This window comes from Anarrhichthys ocellatus, unplaced genomic scaffold (assembly GCF_004355925.1).
Source record: "Anarrhichthys ocellatus isolate YVR2014 unplaced genomic scaffold, GSC_Weel_1.0 scaffold15, whole genome shotgun sequence".
Lineage (NCBI taxonomy): Eukaryota > Metazoa > Chordata > Actinopteri > Perciformes > Anarhichadidae > Anarrhichthys > Anarrhichthys ocellatus.
The window spans coordinates 5,439,779-5,450,321 of NW_022280045.1; the positions used below are offsets into that span (position 1 = coordinate 5,439,779).

Below are 10,543 nucleotides of genomic sequence, written 5' to 3' on the forward strand. Positions count from 1 at the left end.
ACTTGCCTTTTTCTAGCATTTTTGCATTTTTGTGAATATAATGAAAATTAATCTATACATTTCACAAAGTCGTTTTAAATCAAAATCATTTTAAAATTGCTACATAGACATTTTGGACTCATGAAACAGGGGTCAGCACACATACAGTGATACAGTGTTCTTGCACTGAAATCCAAACAGTTTTTGCTCCCTGCCATTCTTGTCAGTCTCACTGGATCAGCACCCACAGTCCGCAAAATGAAGCTGAAACGATCTGTCTCTCTCCTGGCTGGCTGCTCGCTGTTTCCCAGCCAAATCAAAAGGGGTGAGTCGTGAGGGGGGGTCATGTCTGGCCACCCCTCAGGAGAATAACGGGGTCTCTGTCTGCCCCCCAAACCACCAACGGTTCTCCACTGTCCCTATGGCAACAGCCAAGGACCCTGGAAGACCCCCAGACTGGGGCGTCCAAGCAGATGCCCATAATTAACGTTGCTATATGGAGGTGTCAGTCCTGCCAGTCTGCCTTACATGGAGGCAGACCCTCTCCCAGACCCGTCAGAGGCCCATAGGGCTGGGTGAAAAATGACTGCCCTGCGGTGTGTGTGTGTGTGTGTGTGTGTGTGTGTGTGTGTGTGTGTGTGTGTGTGTGTGTGTGTGTGTGTGTGTGTGTGTTGGGGGTGGGTAATGTCTGCCCACCAGTATCTGCCCGGACCTGCTTATACGTTGGCAAAATATTAAAAGGATTTTACACTCCAGACCATCTCTATCAGAAAGAAACGTCTTTAAAAATGAGTTGTTCATGCAAAATGAGTTAAGCTGAACTAGTAAAACAAAACAGCTATAAAACATGGAAAATTAGGAGATGAAGATAATTTTGTCACCAAAGTGCATATGAAATCATTGGTACATATCTTAAATCATTTGTAAAGTCACCAGAGTGTACTCGATTGAATATGAATATATGATCTTGGTGACATGTTGTGGTGACATTGACTGACTTGGGTTCTGGTTTACATGGTTGGCTGAGGATGAGATTGTGTCCCGTGTGTCCTCTCATACATCCAACCTGAAGATGTGGAGGGACCATACCAGAAATCTCCATATGTACTGAAACAACCGGACCTTGGAAACACATTTCTAAGCTTTGGACATTCATCATTTCATTTGATCAAGGTTCTTTATTAAACCAAAAAAACACACACACACACACTGGTTATGAAAAAGTTAAGAAATGCCTGGAAAAGTACGTTTGGTGACACTTTATTTCAACCCCTCATTTTAAAACTTTATAACACACTACAATGTAGTTATAAGTGCATGAGGGCATTTTTCAAGTGGTAATGACTGTATTTTTTAATAACTCTATGTCTTCTAATGAAGCAAGAGTAACTTGTGTATGAACAAATAAGGAGTGTATAATATAATATAATACAGTTCATATGTATTTATGTATCTGTAAATACTCAGATACGACTGAACAAACTGCTTCTGGGTATGAAGGTGATGGGGTGTGGCTGAAAGCTCTGGAAGAGAGAAAGTGGTCCTTGAGTTAAAAAAGTCAAACTATGATAAATACATTTCTAAATACTTTTCAACCCCCCAGTATATCATTTGTACGTCTGTTAGAAATAGTTATTGCTTTATAATACAGTGTCTGGATTTGTTGATAAGATCTGTTTATGTTTATACACCATACGTCACGGAGGAATTATTTAATTGATAAATAGTTGAAGATGATGTCCTTTTATGTTTACAAACACATTATTCCTCCCATTCCCCTGCTTCTCATTATTTGCACTATACTTAATAACTGCACCATATTTAGTTTCGTTTATCTTTGTAGTATATACTGTATGTTTTTTTGTGGAATATATTGTATTTTTTTGTTATTGTTGTTGTCAAGCACAGTACTGGAGGGGGCAACAAATGTAGATGTATTTTGAGTATTTGAGAAATAGAAACTACATTATAGTATGCCATTTAAAGTGTGTTGTCCTGCTTATGCCAAATGGAGGGTTTGAATAAAGTGTTGGTGTGTTCTTGAAGTGAATAAACAAAAGAAAATGTCCAGCCGGGTTTTCTGGCTTTTGATCAGATCAACTCGACAGGTCAACTGATCTGTGCTGATCAGGTTAAAGACACATCCTACTGCTGGCCGGCAAGTGACACCAAAGGTCACCAAATACACTGTCCACGAGTCCACCAGTTCATCATCAGCCCTGTGGTCACCGGCACACTCTGCGGGCTCAGAGGGGGTCAGGGGGTCATCTCACCTCTGACCTGGCCAGCCCTCTTTGTCGTCATTACATAATAAGATGTTTCCCTCCTCACTGATGAATCTCTTTCTTTTTGCAGGACCACTGAGAGCTTCAAGTAAAATAAATGCTTTATGGGTGATGTTCAGCTTTTAAAGCCCAACTGAGGAGGTCTGTAAAAAGGAGGCTGGTGAAAAGGTATATGGGCTTGTAAAAGTGGAACAACAGCAAAGCTACATGCTGATTCAGAGGTTCAGTCACTCGTTTTATCTAGTTTTTTGTTACTACAGGATTGCGATGACCACAGTTGTACTGCAGATGTGACTGTTCTTAGAGTAGAGCACATATTAAAGCACTATCATGAAAATAGGTGAACTAAGGATAATGGTGGAGTGACTTCCTGATATGTTAAACTCTTCACTTCATGATCACAGACAGAACCTCACCATCCAAATCATGAGTGAAGGGTTTATTCCCTCAGGGGTCGTGGGATCAGCGAGCCAGACGCCGTTTTATGGGACCTCAAATGCAGGAACATGGGGAGGTGGGACGGGGCTGTCTGGGAAAGAGCCAGCCAATTATACTCTGGCTAGACAAATCCCACTTACATGTCATACATGTGGGAATCTTCTGCCTCTGATATCAAACTCACACTGAGCTCCTGCTCATATATACAGACAGCTGCTTCTGGTTTAAATAACTCGAGAAAAATGTAAAAAGCTGATTCCCTCAATGTTATTTAAATGGTGTAAACTAGGATATAAATAAAGTACAAATTGGCAGAAATACAAAGCTTAGCAAGCAGTTTGCACCACAGCAAAGACATGCTGTATGTACAGAACAATAAACGAGCATCCTGAAAATATGTTTTTTTTAACGAAAAATGTACACTGAGACAAGTCTGGACTTTTTGAAGATAAATGGAACATTTTTAAGTTCTTGTTTGTGTGTGTTTTAATTAACTTAAAGTCATCATGATGCAACTACTATAAATGTAAGTGTAAAAGTTATGTTTTGGAACTGAATCAGCCCATGAAAGGTCATTAATAGACCCCGATTGCTTTTGAGTTATTGAGCTATGACATCTGAACAGTACTGATCTGCTGTCCTGATATTACTTAAAATACTCTCTCTTTTACAAACAAAACTCTTAAACATTTGGACATTCATCATTTCACTAGCATTTGATCACGGTTCATTATTGAACCCTCAATTGGAATTTTATCTTACAACAAACTTAAACACAAGATGCTTAAAAAATCAAACAAAACATGTAGAAAACATACACTTGTCACATCAGCTCACATGAAATACAATGCTGTAACTGAACCAGAAATACTGAACTTAGATTTTTGTGGTCAAAGTTTAATTTCTTGTTACTGGAGGGGAAAGCAAATTTACCAAGAAATGATGTAAACCATACAACACAATGCTTGACATTCAGCACATTGTTATCTGTCCATACGCAGTATAGTAGAAATGAGCTCTTTCTTACTCCTGCAGTCCTTAAGAGACTTTCAGGAACGTGTTTCCCTGTGGATAAAATTAACAATGTTGAAATAAAATTGTGTAGATTGTCCCAATACAGTATGTACAACATTAACAATGATGTTTTCTGTGAAACCTTAGATTATCATTAGCCTTTTATTATTTCAGGACAGTACATTTCAATATAATTGCAGTTAAGATTTTACATGCTCATTGTTGATGACTGCAACGAGTCACCCTCTAAAGGGAGGGAATAAAACATCAAGAGTAGCAGTATTTAAGCCTGTGTGGGCCTGTAGTAGTCTTTTTGTACATGGGCCAACTATGATCAGTAAGTCTACTCCAAATAAAAGTAGGCTCCTACAAAAAGAAATATTATCCCACTAGAAAATAGTGACAGCAGAAATGTAACATGTAAATGTATTTAATCTTCAAATGGAGACACAAAAAGACACATTCTAACTATTTAAGGAACATTGTATTTTTCCGTTTGAATAAATAATTAGAAAATTGAATGCTGTTTTGTGTATTTATTTACCGTTTTAGAAGAAGTGACAGCAGCAGAAGCCTTTTTGGGTGTGCTGTTTGTTTGACTGTTGGTGACAGCCTCACAGTGGGCCCATCTATCCATCTATCTGCTGCTGCATTTGAATACAAGGTGACGAACTCTCCCACGGCAGGGAGTGCGCGCCTTTTTGGAATTAGCCACGCGGCAAGCCACGCATAGTAATGGTGGCTCGCGCTTTGAGCTTGAACTTGACCGTAGGAATGCGGCTCGTGGGAACGCAGGCTCGAGGGTGCCCTCCTCTATTCAGGGAGCACAGGTCGGTGTCAGCTCTGATTATCATAAAGCCCAGCCTGCTTCAAATTAAGGCACGAGGGCTCATGCTCGCTCTCCCTCTTTCACACCAGGCAGAGGAGGAATTAACAGGTCTCTGCACGAGCCTGCTGTGGTAAGAAGTTTACTCTGTTTAATGTATTTAAACATTACAGTTTATCATAGGGCATGTCCTGTCTAAAGATACTTCAACATTTCTACAATGTTTTAAAGTTTTAACGGGATTACTTTTTACATCATTTTAAAAAGAACTGCATTTCTTCTTTTTCAAATATATTATAAGGCATTCTTCTGTTAAAATGTGTTAAAACCCAAACCCTAACCCTCATTTTGTCTTATTAACTGTCTCATGCAGATAACATGGCTAATGTGTGAATGCACACATCCCTAAGCTTTGTATTTGTTATATTGTCTCTTTGTTAAAAGGGTGAAATGTGACAGTATTAGTCTCAACTGCTATAACTCTTATTTGTTTAAATAGATTTCTCAGTATTGCCATTGCACAAAATTAAGAAATTGTATATAATAATAGAATATTTGTTATTTTAAAAATGTATTATACTATTGTAAATTATGAACAGTATGGGCAGTATTCAAAATATTGTATTAATCTGATCTTAATCTTGTATTTACAAAGTCCCTGTCTCTCTGTTTTAAAAATTCAACAGGGTATCTCATTGACTTTAAAAATAAATTGTTAATTCATTAGTAATCTACAACACAGTATATAATATATGTAAAAAAAATGTTTGATTGGAAAATGCTAGTAAGCTAATAACAGAATAGAACAATAATTTAAAAAAGTAAAAGTTAAACATATACCTATATTTCTCAGATGACTTAACTAAATTCTTCTCACAAAGGCCAGACTTGAGCCTGATGCATCTTGAGTTTAGTCTTCTCAGTCTAGTATGAGGCCTGTGAGTTCAGCAAGAGACATTAACACCAATGTTCATAAAAGAGACACGGCCCATATGAATATATAGAAGTAAAACATTTATACATTTACTTCACAGATTGTTAAAAAATTGTCAAGATAACGATGAGTGAAAAATGTATATGATGCTCAATATTAGCTTGATTAAGACCAGACTGTTCAAAAAAGTGTTTTAAAACAACCATCAAATTTTGTCACTTATTTTTAAAGCTGGAAGATAAAATATCTATAGATCCTTTCTATGTTTCTTTGTGAGTGACAAAGTTACAGTTATTGGGAAAACCTTAAAATGATTTTCTCATCAGCTCGGCTCAAAGTAACTTAACTGATACACACAAGACATTAACTGAGTTCAGTGATTTATTCTAAATGCAAATGTTTACGGTACGTATTCAACAGATACTCTTTATTCCCTTCTTCTGCTCTAAATAATATGGTGTTATTATACATTGTGGAGAACTTGTCTGCTCCTGCAGGGATAAATGTATAAAAGCTAATTAAATCAGAACATTTCTGTTTCTGGAGTTCATGGAGAAATCTGCTAAAGAAACACACGTTGCATGAAATCCCATTGATCACTGTCAAAAAGTGTATTTTCAGACATGAGAATAAGTGAAAATGTATAATCATTCAAAATACAGTATTCAACAACTTTTGATTGATATTGCCAGCTGAATGACCACATTAGAGGTTTGCTGTTAGAGTGTTTTGAATACATAAATGTGCTTTTCATTCAGGCAAAATGCAACATCAAATCTAAATTTCATGGAAGAGAAGACATGTAGACCGACATTTTGTAATAATAGATTCAATTATATATCAAGAATACAGTAACCTAAAAGACACAGCCTCACAGATATGGGAAAAGAAAAATGATAATATGAATTAAGTTTTAAATTATTCATATAATCAAGTATAGACTTATTTTATCTGCTGTGTTAAGAATAATGAGAATAAAGAGTAAATTGTGTTCCTGTAAACGTCATCACAATTATTATGTCAGTTTTCTCAGCCTGCAGCCTGTGTTGTATGTTCATGATCTGAAATAATAATCACAATAATAATAATTATTATTATTATTACTATTATACTATTAATAATAATAATAATAATAAAGAAGCTTTTTCAATGTTAAATATTTCAACCTTTGTTTCATTCAATATTTTAACCTTTCAACCTCTTATTTTAGTTTTACTTTGAACAGGTTAACTTCTGATTAAAAACTCAAATCAAGACTAAAGTAATCTTACTGGAAATTCATCAAACACAATTCTTCCTGATTTGTATGTATTGTATGTATTCATTGTATTAATACAGCAAAGCTGGTTACTGATCTTGGCTTTAATTTCTTAACACCATAGATTTTCCAATAAATATGATATACTTATATAAATACAAACATTTTCTTATATAGATATGACTAATTCTTATTCCATGAAGGAGATTATTGGCTATAATATTTTAGACTTGAATATAACACGTGCATGTAAAAACTTTGCCTGCACCAGAGAAAGTTTTAGTTTTATACTTTCTTTTATTTCCATCCCTGTACAAACACATATGCTTTGTTCATTGAGTAAATATCCTTATAAAACAAGATTACAGTGTCACTGTACTGTAAACGGCCCTGTTGCTTCTCACCAAAGTGTGTCGCTGTTTCGTCCTGTGGATGTATTTTACTGTAAACTGTATTTATTTACGTTGTGCCTCTTCGAAACGAGACATGCAGCATATCGTTTGTTTATAAGATCTAAACCGTTAACCCCGCCCACCCTCATAGTAAATATGTACATATATATATATATATACTGTAGCTGTATAGTAAATATATATATATATATATATTGACACGTTTGATAGGCCCCGTGCCGGCTGTATTCCCTCCTCCTCATCATCATCATCATCCTCCCTCCCCTCGCCTCTGTCGCTGCCGCCGTTCCTCTCACACTCCGGTCTGACCCGCTTTATCCGGTAAGAGAGGATTTTTCCAATAATATGGTAGTCAGCTCTCCGTTTATGCAGGTACATAACATTTAAGATTTGAAGGCGTTGCGGTGCGTTGCGGTGCACTTTTGCCATGCAGGACAGGAGACAGATCTCTCTCTCTGAATGTCGAGCCCAGCTTATTTGGTTGGAGTGCAGAAAGGACACATTCTGGGACAAATTTTAATTTACTAAATTTTCAATATATGAGGACGTAATTTTTGGATTGAATTCAAGTAAATTGTAAGTATATTTAGAAAACATAGGTGCAACATGTCAAATCGGGCTATACTTGCGTATAATCTTTTAATTTCACAGTTATTTGATATAATGATTGCATTTAAAGAGAATATGTTGTGTGTGTGTGTGTGTGTGTGTGTGTGTGTGTGTGTGTGTGTGTGTGTGTGTGTGTGTGTGTTACCTTATAAGATGTTAAACGAAGAAACTAGACATTGTAATCTGTTCATTCTTGTATACATGTTTATGTTACTGATATACCGCTGCTAATATTTTTTTCATAACTATAAGCACATTGTAACTGTAATATTACAATAACATCATGACATATTCAAAATACTATAAGGGCCTCTTGAGCACCACAGACTCACTTCAAATCATCAGACAAATCGTACACATTTTTCTCACGATGCATGTCAATTAGCCAGCATTAGGGTTTATGCAAACTCCGGAATATTTAATGAGGCTCTTCGCTGCCATGTGCTCATGTGAGAAGTATTCATGTAGTAGTAAGGATGAAGAGGAGGAGGAGGAGGAGGAGGAGGAGGCCCCAGGCAGCGCTGCAGTGCAGAGTTCAGCAGGGAGATATTGTTGTGAGCCTGGGAAAGTGTAGCGGGGCTGACGCCAGACTCTGTTGTGCAGGGTGGGGGGACCTCGAGGATCCCAGACCTGATTGTCATGTAAATATCTCTCCGGCACGTTGTTGAACTTGATTTTGACTTCTTTTTTTTTCTTTTCTTTTCTTTTTTTTTTTGGGGGGGGGGTACATTTTTCCTCGCTTGTTTGTGGGAAAATCCATCTGAGGACACACACACACACACACACACACACACACACACACACACGGACATCTCTTTCACCAGATTGTCAACCTTCTGTACAGTGGACTGAATGCAGTATATCTCTAGAAATTAATATAAATGTAGTGGAATATTACACATCAGAGTTTAACAAACCAGTTTTCATTTTATTCTAAAATTCTTCTGAGATGTTTTATGGCCGTGCTAGATTTAATTTGTTTGGTCAAAACAATTAAATCATGAAATAGATACACTGTGGGGGAATACTAAGTTCAATATATGTACATAGATTTTAGATTTTTATAACACTGTTGATTCGTGGGTGTGACATGTAGGCTACTGTATCGCTGTGATTAATTAGGCGGCATGATGGTTTGCAAGCAAAAAGCCTATACGATAGGGACGCACGTGTATCTAACGCCCTGGTCGCGCATGCTCAGGAGCAATGAGGATTCTGCATCCAATCAAAATGAACACCGCTCTCATGTTGCAACAAGGATTTATTTATTTTTTTCAAAGAATGAACTGGGCCTTCCCGCTCCGCTTAAACCGTGGCAACAGCCCAATGTTCTGTAAGTGCAATCACGGGATGCCAGCAGCAGAGGCCACAGCTGATTACATCTGCTTATAAACGATGCAGAGTAGAATTAGATTCACACAGTAGAGCCGGACCCGTGCAGCAGCCTGACAGCAGGGCTGCACCTCCATACTAACAGATTCCCCACGCAATAATCAGATATGTAACCGTTATCTGATGCAAGCTTCGTTTGGAAACACACTAGCTCGCTGCTCGTTTATTGGTTTGCCTAGACACACACTCACACACACACACACGTACACACGCACACACACACACACACACACCTACACTGATCCCATCCCCTTTTTAGATATCCTTTCAAACTTTGAGAGATATTGCTAGTTGCTATTCGGGTCTGGTCTCTGCCACTGGCTTCTTTTATCAAAGTGTGATTGTTATCGCGCGCACTATCTCATCTCCTCAGCCGAGATATCACTCATATCATAATATCACAATCGATAAGGCTGCATATTGCCTGAATATTCTACCATGCTTGGCTATAGGCGTGGGCCTTTTCTGCACCAAGAACAGAAACCCCGGATTCCTCCGCTCGGTTCCTTAACAGCGAGTTTACTATATTAGCCTATTCAACTGAAAAACACAACAACAAATTCTCATGCTTTATGGAGTCTCTGAAACCTCGAAACAGCGTTTATTATGGGATGTTAAATGCTCTAACAAGGCTATTGCTGTTATAGTAATGTACCAATCATGGCAAACAATAATCCTCAGCAGCCATAATCAGGTGACATGAACAAGTCAACTAACTGTCTTTATTTCGCTACTGTTCCCATAAAATGCATATAATCAACTTTTTAACATTGTATAAAACGTGCACAACAGATGAGAGCTGACTTGCTAAAATAGCAAGTAGCATTTCGTCCATGTAAGAGTTGTGTTTTGGGCGTTTTGTTTTGCTTCTCTAAACTATAAAATCAAATATTACCCATTGCCTCTTCCAAATGAAAATTAGCTTTTATGGCTGAATGAGTTCTAACTATAACACCTCATCTCTAATAAAAATATTAGAAGATTTGTTGCTGCAGAATGTTGTTGAGAACTACAATTATTTTATGAAGTTTGTTGTATTACATTGTCCGTGCAATAACGCTTATTTTAGGAGATAAACGCTTCAATAAATGTGACAGTAAAAGAGCCTTACAGAGCTGACTTCTTCCAAAATAGAAGCTTTTAAAAATGTCAACTTAATATCTCAAAATCACGTGCAATCAATGCTGTCAAAGTATCATGTTCCACCCAGCTCCATTTGAGAACGATTTTACGCACTCCTCTGTATTTTACGGCCTGACTAATGCGGATAACTAGCGGAAAAAAGTCCTGACTGACATACACCTGCACTCATTTTCAAATTGGGGTTTTTAATGATTTCAGATCCCCGCCTCTCTCTCTCTCTCTCTCTCTCTCTCTCTCTCTCTCTCTCTCTCT

The 10,543-nt window shown here is 37.4% G+C and overlaps 1 long non-coding RNA gene across 3 annotated transcripts in view; it reads left to right on the top strand.

Annotated features, from left to right (window-relative positions):
* The first annotated feature begins 4,597 nt into the window (after positions 1-4,597).
* Positions 4,598-10,543, top strand: part of LOC116387639 (uncharacterized) — a 25,241-nt gene continuing 19,295 nt past the window's right edge. Inside the window, exon 1 of one of the 3 annotated variants that reach the window (XR_004213028.1) lies at positions 4,598-4,675. This is a non-coding gene — a long non-coding RNA (uncharacterized LOC116387639). The other 2 variants (XR_004213031.1, XR_004213030.1) reach the window with 2 other exon arrangements.